Source organism: Equus asinus, chromosome 4, assembly GCF_041296235.1.
Source record: "Equus asinus isolate D_3611 breed Donkey chromosome 4, EquAss-T2T_v2, whole genome shotgun sequence".
NCBI lineage: Eukaryota > Metazoa > Chordata > Mammalia > Perissodactyla > Equidae > Equus > Equus asinus.
The window spans coordinates 42,126,748-42,145,338 of record NC_091793.1 but is presented as its reverse complement, the minus strand read 5'-3'; the positions used below and the strand labels follow the sequence as shown (position 1 = coordinate 42,145,338).

Here is an 18,591-nt window from a genome sequence, read left to right as displayed (position 1 = left end):
GGAACTACGACTATTTCTCTTTATTTTTTCCCCAGGACCTAGAATAGTGTTTGGCAAATAATAAATGATCAACAACAAATGATCAAATGGAGAAGGGGTTAGCTTACATTAAGAGTTCTTAAAGACCCTACTCTTATTATTGAGTTACATAATACATTTGTTTTGTTGGTAGCAAAAGTTTTAGGGAGATACATGCTAAAAATACACAAACTTCTATGCAGCAACTTCTTGAGCCTTTCTTGTTTGAGATGACATCAGTTCACCGGAATGGTTGAGGATACAGGGAATGCATTTTCCCCATGTGGATCAGGAAAAATCTCAAAGTAAATCTTGGCTTTTTGATTCTGTTTTCCTTGAAATTCCCTGATTTTAACAGCCACTTGCCCAGCCTTCCTGTAAAGCATTTTAGGACATCGGTATGATGTTTTTAGGAAAATGTCAAAATGTAAATTGATATCATCAGAGGTTTTCAACAGTCAATCCCTATGAAGCAGTAAAAGCCGTGTTCATGGCTCAGGTGTCACAAACTCCTACCAACTCTCTGCTGTGTGCCTTGTAAACCTTAAAAGGCCTTTTACCAGTTTTAAATATAAACTTATGTTCTCGTAATGCTCCCCATATGATCCCATATGAAATCATAAACATAGCGAGCTGCCCTTCCACCTGCCAAGTTTATCACAGATCTTTCCCCTTGTACTGGTCCTTTTAAGGTTCCCAGAGCTGTTTATTATTCCCTTAATGACCCTATCCACAGTAGGAGAAGTGTCTGGTAATCTCCCACAATCTGGGCAGTAGGTGTCTCCAGACTTGGGGTAAAGGGGAAGGAATTGAACATGAATTTTGGCTTGAAGAAATCTTTCCAATGTGTATTTCCAATCTCATTCACAGCTTTGAGATGGAAAGAAATTTCAAGCAGTTCATGAGAAGATTAAACGAACTAAGTTATAGAAAGTGATCAGCAAAATCCTGATCACAGTCAGTGCTCAACAAATGGTAGCAATTATCTATGATTGCGTCTATATTCTACCACATAATCCATGGTGTTAAAATCTGATTATGTGTCTGTCTTCCATCAAACCAGAGACTAGAGGTCAGGGGATTGATTTCTGCAGCACTAGAAATTAGCAAAGGGTCTGAAATATATTAGTCATTCAATTTATGCTTCCTGACCTAGACAGAGCACTGGCTTCTGGGTCCCATTCTATCACTGATGAGCTGTGAAACATTGGGTAACTTAGCTGAGCCTTACCAGGTCTCACTGTCCTCATCTGTAAGAGGAAGAGATTGGGTTTTATGGTCTCTAAGGCCCTTTCCAATTCTAACATTCCATGGCTCTACTAAAGCAGTACTATTAAGCTAAGGAGGATTATTAGGAACTGTTGGAGCCAAATTCCATTTTCCTTCTCTTGTCCTGACCACGTCCTCTACAATGATAAATTATCCAAGCTGATTTCCAAGCAATCCAAGTGATTGTTTTGCTGCTATTAAGATTCCATTCTAGACTTTCAGAGTTTATTCCAACCCAGAAAACATGATGGAAGGTGGAGATGGATATGAACCAAATGTTACCCTGGTCACTTTGCCCCACTCCACTTCCTAACTGCCTATGCATGGTTCATGGAGGCCCATGGTCTCAGGTAGCAAATAATTATTTAATAGTTTAGTTAAACAATGGTTTAATTGTTTAAAATGGTTTAACTCAGCTCAGCAAATAACTGTTTGTGCCTGCTGTATGCCAGGTACTGGTTAGATTCTATAGATACAGATTGAATGAGAAAAATCTAAATGTACCATGACTAAAGAATGCTATCTGCAAGGCTGACGCTTATTCACAGTCTAATTGAACATGTTTTCTTTTTTCCAGATAAAGACAGCTAGATGTAGAAACCCAAGGCCAAACCAGTTAAATCCTAAAATGAGTGAAACATAAGAAATATAGGTTTCTTAGGTTCCAGACAATCACATATAAACAATTACCACAGAGCCTAGAAGTCAATAAATGTTATTTTCCTTCTGCACCTTGTTTGGTTGACATGTAGAGGTCATTCTGCATTCCTTGGCCACTTACCCCCAAGTTGTCAAGTCTGCCTTCTTAATATTGCTGGATTTCAGCCACTTCCCTACATTTTAACCTAAAATGATCTTCAAGCTTCTGCTCTCTCTCCTCTGGCATTAATCTGCTAAATTTTTCCTAGTGCCAGTCTTGCCTCCATTAATCTGCTCTAAACACTGAGGCTTGAGTGGTTTTTCTGAAGTTCAGATTTGTATGTTCCAACTGCTTAAACCAGAGATGGTAAGGAAGGGACAGAGCCAATAAATATTTAGTGATGCAGCAATCAGTAATTGGTGATTGAGTACATTTAGGATGGAGGGGTAAAACTTATGAAGAAAGAGTCAGGAATGAGTTATACTTTACAACTTCATTAAATAGATGGGTAGTCGTGACACCAAAAGAAAAAGAACAAAGGAGGAGCAGGTTTGGTGGAGATGATGGTGTAGGGAATGCTATGGCTCATTGCCCAGGATTCCTCCAGTTGCTGGAAGTGTGGCTGCTGATGACTCATTCTGAGACTCTCCCAGGAATGTTCATTACCAATTCCACCAGTGTCTCTCCCTCAGCTCACACCTATGCTTGCATGAGAGCTCCTTTTGACCAAATGATGGAGGAAGAAAAATGCCAAACTAGGTTCATGGTTGAGTCACGTTGACATGTGGGTGCAAGTCAAAAATGCTTGCTGCTTTGTTGTAGCTCCTCTCAGCATGGCTCTAAACGATAGTGGTGAGAGAAAATCTTCCCAATGAGCAGAACTTTAAATGGTGCGTTTGATCATCTACTTTGTGTAGAAAGGGAGGTGTTGAGAAAAGGTTATTTATGGGTTAATTGATGGTGGTAAATAACTTGTCTGGTTGGCCCAAGGTCTAGAAGAAGAATATCTGGAAGATCAAGAATATTAGCAAGCAAAAATTCAACCAAGTAAATTTAAAGATCTAATTGGCTTTACTCAATGATTCATGAATCTGGCAGCATCCCCTCCAGTAAATAGAAAGGCACTCCAAGGAATTGTACAAAATGGAAGGCATTATAGGCAGAAACTGGGAAGGACAAAAAAGTTATTAGCAAAAGAAAAGAGAGAATTGTTCCAGGTGAGGTCACCTTTCTTTGGGGGAAGGACAGCAGGGGTCTTATCAGACAGATGACCTCACTAGTGTTGATAGGATTTCCAGACCTCTGGTTTAAGGTCACATTCCTGGGAGCGGTTAAAACTGCAATTAATTCTTTGTTTGCTATTCTGGGGGCAAGTGACTTTACCTTGGGCCTGTTTCTTTTTTTTTTTCTTTTTAGCAAGAAGAAGAAGGTCTGGAGAAGAGGTATATGGATTGATTTATGAGAATGAACACAAAATGTGAATAATTTGTATCATATGTTAAAACCCACCAGAAAGCATCCATGATAGAAGAGGCACTAAACAACTAAGTAGACAGCACGACTTAGCCTGTTGACATCAGTTATTGGTCACTACACTGATGGGACAATAGGCACATGAACAGAGTAGCCATGGTGACAGCTGTAGAAGCTATGCATGGGCTAACAGCATGGGATCGCATGCTTCAGGCTGATCTAGCTTCCATCATTGCCAAATGTCCAGTCTGCCAACAATAGAGGCCCAACACTAACATCCCAATATGGCGCCATCTCTAAAGGAGAACAGTCAGTTGCTTGGTGGCAAGTAAACTACATTGGGCTCCTTCACCCTGAAAGGGGCAACAGTTCATTTTGACTAGAATTGACACATATTCCAAGTATAGGTTTACCTTTAATGCCCACAGACCTCAGTAAGCGCCTCTATCAGAGGGATTAAATATCATGGAGTATATAGCCTTTTCAGATTGGCTTCTTTTACTTAGTAATATGCATTTAAATTTCCTCCATGTCTTTTCCTGGCTTGAGAGCTCATTTCTTTTTAGTTCTGAATGATAGTCCATTGATGGATGTACCACAGTCTATTTTCCATTCACCTACGGAAGAACATCTTGGTTGCTTCCAATTTTGGCAATTATGAATAAAGTTGCTACAAGCATCTGTGTGCAGGTTTTTGCACGGGTTTTCAACTTATTTGGGTAAATACCAAGGTGCACAATTGCCAGATCATATAGCAAGACTATTTTAAGTTTTGTAAGAAACTGCCAAACTGCCTCACAAAGTGTCTGTATCATTTTTCATTCCCACCAGCAATAAAGGAGAGTCCCTGTTGCTCCACATCCTTGCCAACATCTGGTGTTGTCATTATTCTGAATTTTGTCTATTCTAACAGTTACTTAGTGGTATCTCATTGTTTCTTTTCTTGTGAGGAAGATTGGCCCTGAGTTAACATCTGTTGCCAAGCTTCCTCTGTTTGCTTGAGGAAGCTTGTCGCTGAGCTAACATCTGTGCCAGTCTTCCTCTATTTTATGTAGGATGCTGCCACAGTGTGGCTTGATGAGCAGTGCTATGCTATGTCTGTGCCTGGGATCCGAACCTGTGAACCCCAGACCACCAAAGCTGAGCATGTGAACTTAACTACTATGCTACCAGGCTGGCCTCTCATTGTTGTTTAACTTTGCATTCCCTGATGATATGTGATGTGGAGCATCTTTTCATATACTTATTTGCCACTTTGACATCTTATCTGGGGACATGTCTGTTCAGCTCTTTGCCTATTTTTAAATCAGGTGTTTTCTTATTGTTGAGATTTAAGAGTTCTTTGTACATTTTGAATAACAATTTTTTTATCAGACATGTCTTTTCTCCTACTCTGTGGCTTGACTTATTCTCTTGAAAAAAAGAAATCTTTAAAATGGAAAATGTCATTGAAATTAAACACACACACACACACACACAATGTTGGTTAAACAATAGTATAGACACAGTAGACACAGCTGAAAACAGTGCCAGAAAATTAGAAGACAGATCTGAGCAAATCACCCAGAGTTGGAAAATATTTAAGTGCTATTAAAATATGTGAAAAGAGTGGGAAAGTCAAACAAAAGTCTAACAGGAGCTCAGTAAGAAGTGAACTGGGGAAATGGGCAAGAAGTGATCATCAAAGTAATAATGGCTAAGAATTTTCCAGAATTGAAGACACAAAATAAAATACTCATCTCTATACACTGTTGGAACCTACAGAGTGTCCAAGATAAAATATATTAAAAGATACAAAAGCCAAAAGATAGATTTTCTACAGATGAATGAGTTCTATAATTAGACCTATTGAAAACTTCTCATCTGCACTAAATTTGTCAGAAGACAATGAAATTATGTCTTTGAAGTGATGAGAAAAATGATCTGTGAGAGTAGAAGTCTATATTTAGCTAAACTATCATTCAAGAATATGGGTAAAATAAAGACATTTTTTACATGTAAAAACAGAAAATTTACTAGGCATCCACCTTAGAAAAATTTACTAAAGGCTGTAATGCAGCAATGAGAAATTGAACCTAGAAAGGAGTAGGACACAAGAAACAATAGAAAGGAAAGAAATAAGTGCTGACAAAACAATGACATATTGCTTATTTTGAGGGGGGGGTCCTGGATGAGGAATGTTAAAAGTCTAGTGGAAATATTTTTTTCCAAATGAATAGCTGATTTTTCTAACATTGTTTATTGAACAAACTATGTTCCTAATAGAAGTGAAATATCATCTTCATCATATATTAAATTCCTATATACACAATTTATTCTGGACTTCCTATTGTCTTCCCAATGAGCTATTTGCCTTTTGACAAATCCGTACCACACTATTTTGATTATAGTAGCTCTATAATATAGCTTAAAATCTATCTGAGGAATTTCATATTTTTACATTTTTTTCCAAAATTTTCTTAGCCACTTTTATTATTCATGCTCTAAACCAGGGGTCAGCACACTTTCTCTATAAAAAGCCAAACAGTAATTTTTAGGCTTTGAGGGCATAGTTTCTGTCACAACTACTCAACTCTGCCATTGTAGCATAAAAGAAGTCATGGTAGTATGTAAATGAATGTGTGTGGCTGTGTTCCCATAAAGCTTTATTTACAAAACAGGCAGCAGGCTGGGTTTAGCTGGTGGGCAGCAGTTTGCCAATCCCTGTTCTAAACCATTTCTTACTTCCAATTTTTTTCAATACTAACCTGTCTTTGTCATATTCCTTCTGGGTTCTGCCTTCAAGGTTTATTACTTTAATTATTGAAGTGTCAGTCTTCCCTATGGTCTTGGATATCTCACTACTGTAATACATCACAGTACTTTGAAAGTCTGTGTATAGGACTTACTTAGTTAAAGGCAGAGACAATCCCTTCCTCTGCTTTATGATTCCAACATGGGTTTATGACTCCAAGATCTAATAGAGTGTTTAATACAGAGTAGATGCTCAATGAACACTGTCAGAAGAAGGCAGAGAGAGGAATCTGGAATCTATTCTAACCCTCTTGTTTGATACTTTGGAAACATACTGTCTCAAATTTATAAAATAAGTTAATGACAAAAATGGGGAGACAAGTAAAAAGACAATTATAGTACAGAGAAATAAGGCAATGGTAGTACAGACAAATAAGGACTCGGTTGGAATTAATATGGGAGCTTTATGGGAGCTTATGTTTGACATATGGAGGTCAACGAGAAAGTCATGCTTAAGTAAATATCTAAAGGATAAGCAGGAATTCAGCTGGCAAAGGGGAAAAGAAGGGAGAATGCTCCAAAAAGAAGCAAAGATACACATAAAGGTTTAGAAGTGAGAGAAATCATGGCTGATCTGCAATAGTTCAGTGGAGCTGGAGCTTGGAGTGAGAGGTGGGATGGAGAGGGAAGCAGAGGACAGATGAAGTAATAGACTCAAGTGAGTCAAAGGGTAGGGAACAACCTCTAACTGAAGTCTAGGCTTGGGAATAAACTGCTCTAATAGAGATTTCCCAGGCTGAACAAGCAAAACTCTGGATGAAGTACAGGGGATGGGTATATCCAAGCAAAGAAAGATACTATAGTCTTGGGCAAATTGTGATTTGCTTGAAGCAAGAGAATGACATGAAGTGCTGGTGTAAGGGGCCAGACAAAGAACAGTTAGCCAGTTGACAACATCTGCCCATAGCTGTAATAGGAACAAAAGAAGAGGGAACACACACACACACAGACATCCAGGAGCTCGCCTGCCAAACAGTCATCAGTGTGGGATTCTCTTGTTCCTGCTGTTACTCTCTGATGAAACACACAGCAGCAACACGATGTGCTCTCTGGGGCAGACAAAAAGGTTTCAGCAATCGGGGGGTGGGTGAGTTGGGGGGAATGATTGGGAACATCTGCTCTGTGAAGACACTTGAAAAGTAATCTTCTAATTGCTTGGGGAAAACATCTGGGCTGCACACCCCAGACCACCAGTGGTGCAGTAAGTAGGGAAAGACTGGGGGACTTGATGAGGATGGAGGCAGAGTGGATGAAGAGTGAGCTGTAAGCTACAGAGAAATGACATGGGCTCTGGGAGAGTTGGTGTGGCTTGGGGACTCTCTCTTGCAATGACCAAAGGTAGGTGGAATTTTCATCCACTGAGCTCACTGAAAAGGCTGACTTGGTCCATGCCATTTGGGAAACCATCCCTAACCCTTCAGTCTTCAGAGTGCTAAAATATCAAGTGGTGAACAGCTACCATGAGGAAGAAAGAATAAAGCTTCTAACAGTCTCATTCACTTTTAGGAAGGTGTGTGTGGAGAGGGAAGAGAAGAACCAGAACAATTTTTGAGATGAACAGACAGGGCTCCTTGAATTTGGCACGTTTCTCATGCATTAGCCTCTCTCTCCAGTCAACTTATTAATTTGGAAAATTCAACATGAATTCCTTGAGGTGGATTAGAACATCATAGGTTTTCCTCAATTCATCCATTTACAAGTATATTATTTTCTTTTTTGGGGACTGTGCAAGACTCTGAAGCCAGTTAAGAGAAACAACTTCTAGTAAATAGGAGTTGTATAGAGTTTTTCAACTTTCAAAATCTGGGAGTTGAGGAAAATGACATATAGGGAGTAAAATTATTTTCAAGAATCACATAACTGGTAAAGGAGTAGATCCTGGACTGGACTGAGTTTTCTGACTTTAATTTTTTCTATAAGCTCATGTTTTCATTCCTCTGTGAAAAAACAAAAAAATCCTTTCTAGTTGGAAAGGTAAGATGGCCAAGCAGGGAATAGTTAGAGAGATATTGTAAAGCTAAGTCTGGAACAAAGAGTATGCTTCAAATCACATGCCCTTTCAACACTGGGAAAAGAGAGAGACCAGTGGGGAGAATAGAAGGAAAGAAAAGTTCTTTTTAGAGAAATGAACCTGGGTAAGGGGGACAGGGCTGGTCTTTCCCTACATCTGAATAAGCAACATATTTGTGCTCCAATCTCTCATTTCTGGAACTCCAAGGTAGAATAACAGGCCTCCTCTACACACCTGGGGCCCATTGCAGTTGTAGGAAGTAAGGCTGCAAAGGAAAATCCTGGAGCCAGTGAAAGGCATAGACATAGTTACTTGGTATTGTGCAATCACTGGGTCAAGACACTGTGTTGGGGTTTTTACATCTTCATAACAACCTTCTAAAGTAGGTATTATCTCCCTCACTTTATGAAAGAGGAAACTGAGGCTCACAGAGGTCTAGTGAGTAGAAAGGGAAAGATAGATGAGGTCTCTGAACTACTCTTGTCACAGGTGCTTTGTATGATGGTGGTCATCCCTGTCAGAGTTCATCACACACGTCTTATTATTAGAGAAATAAATTAGAGAGGTTATAGAGAAATTACTGGAGAAAAGGCTCGAGTCACATCACATCATGTTACCCATATGTTACCCCTGTTTCTCTCTCCAACATTTTACACTGGACAAATCAGGATAAAACGAACCAACAAAGAGTGGCAGAAGCAAACAAATCCCCGAAGGGCAGGTTGGTATGTATCTGAAACTGATTAGGCATTGCTCCGCTCATTGCTGCTGGCAGTACGGGGAGTTGGGAACGCAGGGATCTGGAATCAGAACCATCACCTGTGAAGAGTGAGGGTAGAAAAACAAGCCCAGCTGTGAAAGCTGCAGGGGAGTAATTCAATGTGCAGAACGGCACCTTAAAGAAATGGCAACAGACAACAGGTGGTGGGTCAGTAAAGCAGTGGGGATCAGTGGACACCAAGTCCAAGGCAAAGCACTGCATGTCCCCACCCATGGAAGGAACATATTGAAAGGAAATGTTGGGAACAAGTAAGCACGCATACTTGAACTTGCTTGACTAAAGGATGGGACTTCTGCCTAGGCACGCACAGCTTCAAAGGAGACACATTTGGAGCAAGAAAGGAGAAGAATTAGCAGAATACAAGAGCAGGCTATGCCAGGAAACCCAGGCAAACAAGCAGAGGCAGCTGGCACCTGGAGAGCAGAGGCCCACCCACTAGAGATGATGATTCTAGTTCTTGGGAGGCAATTGACAAAACAATGCAAAGCCTGCAGCACAGAGTTTAGCAAGTGACAGGCTCATACGGAACAAGATGGGAATTCAGTGCCCAAGAGGACAGTGTAAGCCTGCCTCTTTACCTGAGTTTAACCCATTCCTAAAAACCTGTTGGATAGCAAATGTTTAGACAGTGGAAGCTTATAGTCCCTTATTTTGAAAGAGAATAATAATAATAATAATAATACCCTTGTGTCCTTCTTTAAACCCCAAACAATATCCCAAAATGTCACAAAGCAGCCATATTGTAATCCATTATGGATTTCTGCCCAAATAAACCGATAGTACTTTAATAATTTTTCTATTTTCTCACACATAGAAAAAATTATATGCATGACAGATGAAGACAAAGTTATGATAAAGATATATTTTTTATGCAGTCACCTTTCGCAATATACTTTATTTACTTTTTTTTGAGGAAGATTAGCCCTGAGCTAACCACTGCTAATCCTCCTATTTTTGCTGAGGAAGACTGGCCCTGAGCTAACATCCATGCCCATCTTCCTCTACTTTATATGTGGGACGCCTACCACAGCATGGCTTTTGCCAAGCAGTGCCATGTCCGTACCCGGGATCCAAACCGGTGAACCCTGAGCCGCCGAGAAGCAGAACGTGTGCACTTAACCGCTGCACCACCAGGCTGGCCCCTTAATATGCTTTATACCTTCCAATCTTTCTTCCAATAAATGGACTTTCCAAAGCATCTCAAGCCCACCAACTTTCTTTTCCATTTTCCTATGAAACATCCTCACTTAATGTGGTGAAGATGACAGTAATAATGCATCATGTGTTGAAATAACGAGATGTAATTATATTAGAGCAACTGAGATACAGCTGCAACACATTGTGCATGTTCTCTCACCTACAATCACAGGTGACTGAAACAATTTTGCTGGCATACATGTCCTGATGCGCTTTTTTTTTTTTTGATAAATATTTGAGTAATGAGAGTTCAGGTAGTGAGAGATTCCTGCAAAGGAGAAGTAGGTGTTGGAAATAACAACCGTAAAGGCAAAAACTCTGATTTACAATGTTTGAATCCTTTTGATGTGCCAGGCATATGAAAAACAGTACAATCTTGCTATCAGGCTTTGGGTAGCGTCTAGTGAATTTGTAAATCATGGAGCTGCTTTGTTTCAAGGTCAGAAAGCCTGTGCAGCCAACTGGAACTCCTGCATCCAGGAATCAATCCCCAAATATCCAAACTTGAGTGGGGTGAGTAATCACAAGCTGTTACCATCAAGTAGACACCTTATTGCCTCCATTTTACAGGTGAGAAAACACAAGTGAGATGGTTAATAAATGGCAGAGGCTGATGTAAAATAGGATCTGTAGGACCCAAAGGCTGTGCGCTAAATGCCAGACTTCCCCTTGAGAACCACCTAACTCTCACTCTGTCTAGTTAATAGGCATTTGATGCCTGATTAGTGTTAGTCAAACTTGGGTGACGTAAAGTGTCTTTGAAGACAGGCACTGGCCAATTTTTCTGTAAAGGGCCAAATACTAAAGATTTTAGGCTTTGTGGGCTGTGTATTCTCGGTTGTGCCCACTCTATTTTTGTAGCCAGAAAGTAACCACAGACAATACATAAACAAATAGGCATGGCTGAGTTCCAATAAAACCGAATTTACAAAAGCAGGTGATGAGTCCGATTTCGCCTGTGGGCATAGTTTTCTGACTTCTCTTTTAAAGGAAAAAAACTCTCTCCGACACAGATTTATTTTAGGATCCTCAGTATCTATGGACTTGAGTTTTAAAAATTGTGACTTGAGGAAACTCTTTTTTTTTTTTTTTTTTTATTCCTGAGGAAGCTTAGCCCTGAACTGACATCTATGGCCAATCTTTCTATTTTTTTGCTTGAGAAAGATTATCCTTGAGCTAACATATGTGCCAGTCTTCATTCACTTTATATGTGGGATGCCACCACAGCATGGCTGATGAATGATACAGGTCTGCACCGGGGATCCAGGCTCTGTGATTAGTAGCTTCACACAGGTAGCTTGAAATTCATCATGGTGGGAGTATGTTTACCATGGACATGGGAAAATACTACAAATCAGAGCTTTTTAGTCCAAACAACAGTTTCTTAAGCATCATTGTCACTGGAGAAACCCCAGTATCCTTTCTTTTTTTAATATGGCTAGATTTGACGTAATATTTTGTTGAGGATTTTTGCACCTATGTTCATGAGGGATATTGGTCTGTAGTTTTCTTTTCTCGTTACATCTTTCCCTGATCTTGGTATTAGAGTAATATTGGCCACATAAAACGGGTTGAGAAGAGCTCCATTATCTTCAATTTTCTGGAAAATTTTGCAGAGAATTGGTATTATCTTCTTCTAAGACATTTAGTAAAATTTGCCAGTGAAACTGGCAAAAAAATTTGGCCTGGAGTTTTCTTTGCTGGACGGTTTTTAATTACCACTTCAACTTTAAAATAGATATAGGACTATTCATATTTCATATGTCTTCTTGTATGAGTTTTGGCAGTTTGTGCTTTCCATGGAATTGGTCCATTTCATCTAAGTTGTCAAATTGATGGGCCTACCATTGTTAGTATCCTTTGAATGCCTGTAGAGCCTGTAGTGATATCTCCCTTTATTCTTTATATTGATAATTTGTCTCTTCTGTCTTTTTTATTTTTTAATTTTCTTGGTCATTCTAGCCAAAGATTTACTAAATTTATCGATTTTTTAAGAAAAAACTACTTTTTGTTTTATTTATCTTTTCCAATTTTAGTAATTTCTGCTCTTTATCATCTTCTTAATTTCACTTTCTTTGAGTTTAGTTTGCTCTTTAATTTTAGTTTCTTGAGGTGTAAGCTTAGGTTACTCATTGAAAAGTGATATTTTCTAATATAAGCATCTAATACTATAAATTTCCTTTAAAAGTACTTTCCATAAAATGCTGTATCTTCATTTTCATTCAGCTCAAAAATATTTTCTAATTTCCCTTGAGGTTTCTTCTTCAACCGACAAGTTATTTAGAAGTGTGTTTTTTAACTTCCAAATATTTATTAATTTTCCAGATATCTTTATATTATTGATTTCTGGTTTATTTATGGTTACAAAACATACTCTATGATTACAATTCTTTTAAATTTGTTAATTTGTTGTTGTCCTTCTTCCTACGGCTCAAAATATGTTCTCTCTTAGTGAATGTTCCAAGTGCACTTGAAAAAAATGTGTTTTTCACTCTTATTGGGTACTCTATTAATGTCAATCAGGTCGAGTTGGTTGATAGCGTTGTGCAAGTCTACTATATTCCTGCTGATTTTCTCTCTAACTTTTTTTTACCAATTATTGATAAAAGAATGTTGAAAATTCCTATAATTGTGAATTTTTCTATTTCTCCTTTTAGTCCTATCAGTTTTTGCTTCATGTATTTTAAAGTTCTGTTATTTGATCTATGCACATTTAGGATTGTTATATCTTTTTGGTGAGTTGGCCCTTTTTTATTATGTAATATTCCTCTTTATCCCTTGTAATTTTCCCTGTTCTAAAGTCTACTTTGTCTGATATTAATATAGTCACTCCAGTTCTCTTTTTATCAGTTTTCATAGTATATATTTTCTATCCTATTACTTTTAACCTCTCTATATCACTATATTTAAAGTTAATTTCTTGCAGATAGCATATAGTTTCACCTTTAAAAAAAATACATCTCTGTCTTTTAATTGATTTAGATTTAATGCAATTAGAGATATGATTTACATCTCCCATTTTATAAGTTTTCTGTCAGTCCCCTCTGGTTTTTGTTCTTCTATTTACCCTTTCCTGCCTTTTTTTATTTGAATGTTTTTATTATTTCAGTTTCTCTACTGGCTTCCTGGATTTATCTCTTTGTAGTACTTTTTCAGTGGTTGCTCTACAGACCACAATATTCATGCATAACTTTGTACCGTATTCTTAGAGTTAATATTTTACCACTTCAAGTAAAATATAAAAGACTTACAACCAAAAAGATCCCTATAGTCTCCTCTTTCATGTTTAGTCATCACATGTATTCCATCTATTGTGTATTACATCATACATATTACATATATTGAAAATTCCATCAGACAATGTTATAAATGTTTGTTTCAATAGCCATACAAATTTTTAAAGATTTTTAGATGAGAAAAAAAGTCTATTATATTTACCCAGCTATTTACCATTTCTGTTGCTCTTTCTTCATTCCTGAAGTTTCAAGTTTCTGATGTAATTTTCCTTCAGGCTGAAGAACTTACCTTAGCATTTATTTTAGAGTAGGTCTACTGGTGACAAATTGTCAGTTTTACTTCATCTGAGAAGGCTTTCATTTTGTTTTCATTGCTGAAGGCTATTTTTGTCGGATGTCAAATTCTGGGTCCATAGTTCTTTTCTGTCATCCCTTTAAAGATGTTGTTCCACTTTCTTCTAGTCTCTGTGGTTTCTGACGAAAATTTCACAGTTATTTGAGTTGCTGTTCTCCTAAACTTTGTATTTTAAAGCCACTGAATTATGAGGTGGTTTGTTACATAGCAATAGAGTATTGAAAGACCCTCAAACTCTATATTCCAGTCACATTAAACTTCATTTAGTTCTCTGAAAGCCATTCACTTTCTTCCTCCTGGAACTTTGCGCGTTGGTACCTCTCCATGGGGACTGCACCCTCACACGTGTACACACTCTGTTGCACTCTCTCCGAGGTGCCATACTACCTCTTCACCTTTCAGGTTTCAGATTAACTGTTTCTTCCTTCAAAAGGAGCTCCCTTGACCCTCCTGCTCTATAAGTCTACATCAAGAGCCCCTCTCACACATTCTGGTAACACCAACCGTGCTTTCCACATCATAACTTTTAAAATAAAATGAAACAAGTATTGAGCACTCACTACATGCTTGGCCTTGTTCTAAATGCTTTGCACGCTTTGCATGAAACAACCCTGGCATTCCCTCTATTTCCCAAGGAGGAAACTGAAGGACAGATTGGCTAATTTACCTGCCCATAATCACAGAGTACAGTCAATTAGTGGTTGAGCCAGGATTTGACCCAGACAGTGGCTTCAGAGACTTGTCCTTAGCCACTATTTCAAGCTGTTTCCAACTTTCCCCACTGTATTATAGTAACCTTTATACTGTTCTGTATAGCCAATAAGGGTCTAAGCTTTATAAAGAAAAGAACTATGTCTATCTCGCTCATTTTTGGTATCCTTAATGCTTAGCTTAATCCACGGCACACGGTGATCAATAAATATTTATCAACTACATGGCATCAAAACACTATATTTTATTTATCATGTTATGTGTACATGTTGCCTCTATACTGTGAGATTCTAGAGATCAGGGACCTTCAATTTTCATCGATCTATCTTTCTATTTAGAGGCCTGAACTATGATAGATTCTCAGTAAATATTTCATGAGTGCATGATTGTCAAGTGAAGAGAAAATATATAGTGCAGAGGGTTAACATGACTTATGGATCACAAAAAGGCGCAGAGGTCCTTCTTAGGGAAGCCAGGAACTCAACATCAGTGGAACATAACTAAAAGTAAGTGCAGAAAAAAAAGGAACAGGACTTCTGGAATCACTTTTCTATCAAAGATTATAAAATTTACTAGTAATCCAAGAAATAGGATTTAAAATAGGAATATATTATTTTTGGTCTACTAAATTAACAAATTGAAATTAATAATATACAATGGTAGCAAAGGTATTGTGAAATAACACTAGCATTGTCTTGCTTGTGGAGATTTAAATTGGTATATTTATATCAATAGTCATTAAAAATATTTATACAATGGAGACTTTAAATTGTTTTGTGGGAATCTATTCCAAGAAATAATGAGGAATATGAACAATGATGTAGGTGCCTATGTTAGCTAAAATAATTTTAACAAATAAATATCAACCAAAATTATGTAGCCATTAAACTTTTTTTAAAAAGACATGGAGACTTACTTACCGTATATGCATGCATAGAAAAAAGCCTGAGAAAAACTGCTCTAAAATGTCAACAGTGGTTAACTCTGGGTAATGGAATTATGAGTAATTTGAATTTTCATTTTTATATTTCCCTGTATTTTTCAATTTTTCAACCATTGGCATGTTTTTTTCTTTAATCAGATGAAAACAATAAATGTTACCAAAAAAACTGCAAACTAAGTTTGCAGCTGACCACAAGGCCCATCATAAATAAACAAGCTGGAGCAAGCCATTTCAAGAAAACAGACGTAATAACTGACAGGGTGGTGGGAAAGCATACAAGCCAAAGGCGCTTCTCCTTCAGCAAAGTAAAGATTATGCTGCTAAAGACACCCTGGGAAAGCAGTGCAAGCATCAAGGAACACACGGATCCAAGAGTTGTTGGAAGGAGAACATATAGGTTTACATCTGCCTATTAAATCTATCTTGGAGGAAACTTTAAAGCAAATAAATCCCAGCTCTCCAGTGGTCTAAGTGAACTGCCAATCCACAGCCAGAGCCAATTCAAAGGTCAAGCTTTGGAACCTTGACTTGAAGGCTCTTAGTGAGAAGGGAATTGGAGACCTAAAAACTTAATTCATATCCCACACCTCTTCATGTGCACTTTGCTTGGCTAGCACTCTACTGAGGGCCTGCTTGGGTGATAGTTTCAGGCTGTTGACCTCCCTTCCAATGCCCTGATTGTGTCTTGTCACCAGACATTTAGGAGATGATGCAAGAGCTCTCTCCAGCTCTCCATCCTTGCCTTTGAATTGTCCTGCAGGAAACTAACATATTTCAATACATCAGAGTCTGATGCATAAAGAATAGTCAGGATTTCATTTCTTCTTGAGTCCATACCGCAGTCTGACAAGGCCATGGATATGCTTCTTCACAACTATATTGTGCTAACAATGTCTAATATTTTATGCTTAGACATTAGACATTTAGTCCTCTTTATTTTCCTATGGTGCCAAACCCAGTGCTGGGCAATACTTTATTCAAGTGATTGAAGAAGATCAATAAATATTCATTTATTGATTGACTGATTGATGGTTTTCCATTTTCTGCAGATGGGGTGGCAAATGCCTTCATTGGACCAGAGTTGCCATTCCTACCCCAACACCATCAGTGGACATCAAAAGTCATTCACAGCACTTCCTCTGAAATACACAAGGGGACCTTATAAAGCTCCCCAAATGGTCTTGAAACAGACACTACCAATGTATTGGCACACAGATAGAAGTCTATTTTTCATCCATCCTACAGGAGAAGGTACAAATTTCTTAGGCTCCAACAATCTGACCGAAGTTTGTCTCCCATTACAGGACCACAGGCCTCCTATCTCCCTATACATCCCCAAGCAATCATCACACTTTCTTGCCGTTAAGTCCCTAAGTCAAATCTCTCCTCCTTTTCTGCACGTAGCAGTTTGTTTTTAGTTCAGTTGTAGCATTTATTTAATTCAACTTTGGAGTTGTATCCATGTTAGCATTCGTCTTTGAGAATCAGAATTCCTTTCTTTAACTTCAAAAACATTCATGGATTCCCTCAATATACAAGAATAGGGACTGTATCTGTTTTAATCACGCCTGTAACTCCAGTACCCAACACAGTGCCTGTCCACATTGTAGGTGCTTAGTAAATATTTATTAATGAGCAAATAATATTCATTAATTAAAAAGTATATAATAATCAAAAGCTACTATGAATTGATATTTTTTCATGAATTTGGATTTTAAAAATTACATCAACATCTACATATCTTTTAAAGAAAGATAACCAAGAATTAAAATGATAATAAATTTTCTCTTTGGGGGTGTTTTCTGGTTGTTAAAATACTTAGGATAGTTTCGTATATCTATGTTATTCAGAGATTACTAATATCCAAAGACTTTGAAGACAATAAAACAGACTTAATACTAACCTTAGACTGAATATAATTTCAGTTTCCTACGATGATTCAGAAGGCACTTCATGACCGAGCAGTACTCTAGGGCCAGCATTATGCATAATTACTCCTTCCAGCAATAATTGTTAATAGAAGATTCTGGTAGTTAAATGCCAGATTAACAAGCTGTTCCTGCCGTTGGAGCCCATGTGTACATAGAATCTGCCAGCCCCAGACTGAAGGAAGTATTTCTTGATTCTACTGCTTTTAGAGTTTTCCCAGTAGAGTAATTCAAAGTCTAATTGCATTTGGGGGAATTTCAATTGGTCTCCAACATGGCCAGTTTCTACACCCACCTCCAAATAATAAGAAATCATTGATTTAACATATTACGATTGGCATTGGATAGTAATCCCAAGCTGTACTTTTTGCAACTCTGGGTGGCCTTGAGAAAGTCACTTAACTTCTCTCTTGTGTGGTTCTCTTATTTTTTTAATTTTAAATGCTTTATTATTGCTATTACAATTATTGTCATAAACATAATCATCCCCTTATCTTTTAATAGGGGTAATCATAGGCTCTACCTCATAGTATTATTGCAAGGGCTACACATATTGAAAACACTTGTCAGATAATAGCTGCTCAGATAGAACATAACTATTGTTATTATAATATAATCTTGTTTATTCTCTGCCCACCATTGAATAAAACTCTCAACCAAGAAGCATCATCTTCTACCCACCCAGAAACCCTTATTTATTCATTCAATTTTTTAAGCATTTATTTTGAGTGCCTGCTGTGCTCCAGTCTCTGAGCCAGGCTTCAGTAAAGCAAAGATAGAAGAGACTTGGTATCTGCTCTAAAGGAGCTCATAGTCTAATGGGGGAGACAGACATATAACTGGACAGTCATCAAACAATGCGGGATGTGCACACCCACTAACAGGGATAAGGCTTGATTCACCAGGCTCAGGGAAGACTTTGGAAATGATGCTTGTGTAGGATATCAACAATAAGACGTTTTGCTTATGAACTAATGAGCGCCAGCAGTAAGTCTTTGGGAGTGGATTGGGTCTGGGTTAAAACTCTCAAGAATGGAGGATTCCAGAAATGTCCATTTGACCTGGATTGCCCCCTTCTTTCCCCAGTTAAGCCTAAAAGCTGGTCAAATAAACATGTGTAGGTACTGAGTCTCTAGATCTTTAAAGAAGTTCTGAGCAGACTTCTTGCTTCATGGAAGCTGTATGTGAAGGCCTGGCCTTAGTCTACCCATCTCAGTTGTCCTTAAAAGCCACCAG

The 18,591-nt window shown here is 38.0% G+C and overlaps 1 long non-coding RNA gene across 1 annotated transcript in view; it reads right to left on the bottom strand.

Annotated features, from left to right (window-relative positions):
* Positions 1 to 17,515, bottom strand: part of LOC139045170 (uncharacterized) — an 83,994-nt gene extending 66,479 nt beyond the window's left edge. The window contains exons 1-2 of the long non-coding RNA XR_011503058.1: positions 17,331 to 17,515; positions 13,708 to 13,892 (exon numbers count right to left, since the gene is read on the bottom strand). This is a non-coding gene — a long non-coding RNA (uncharacterized lncRNA). The remainder of the gene's footprint in view (positions 1 to 13,707; positions 13,893 to 17,330) is intronic.
* Positions 17,516 to 18,591: the final 1,076 nt, after the last annotated feature.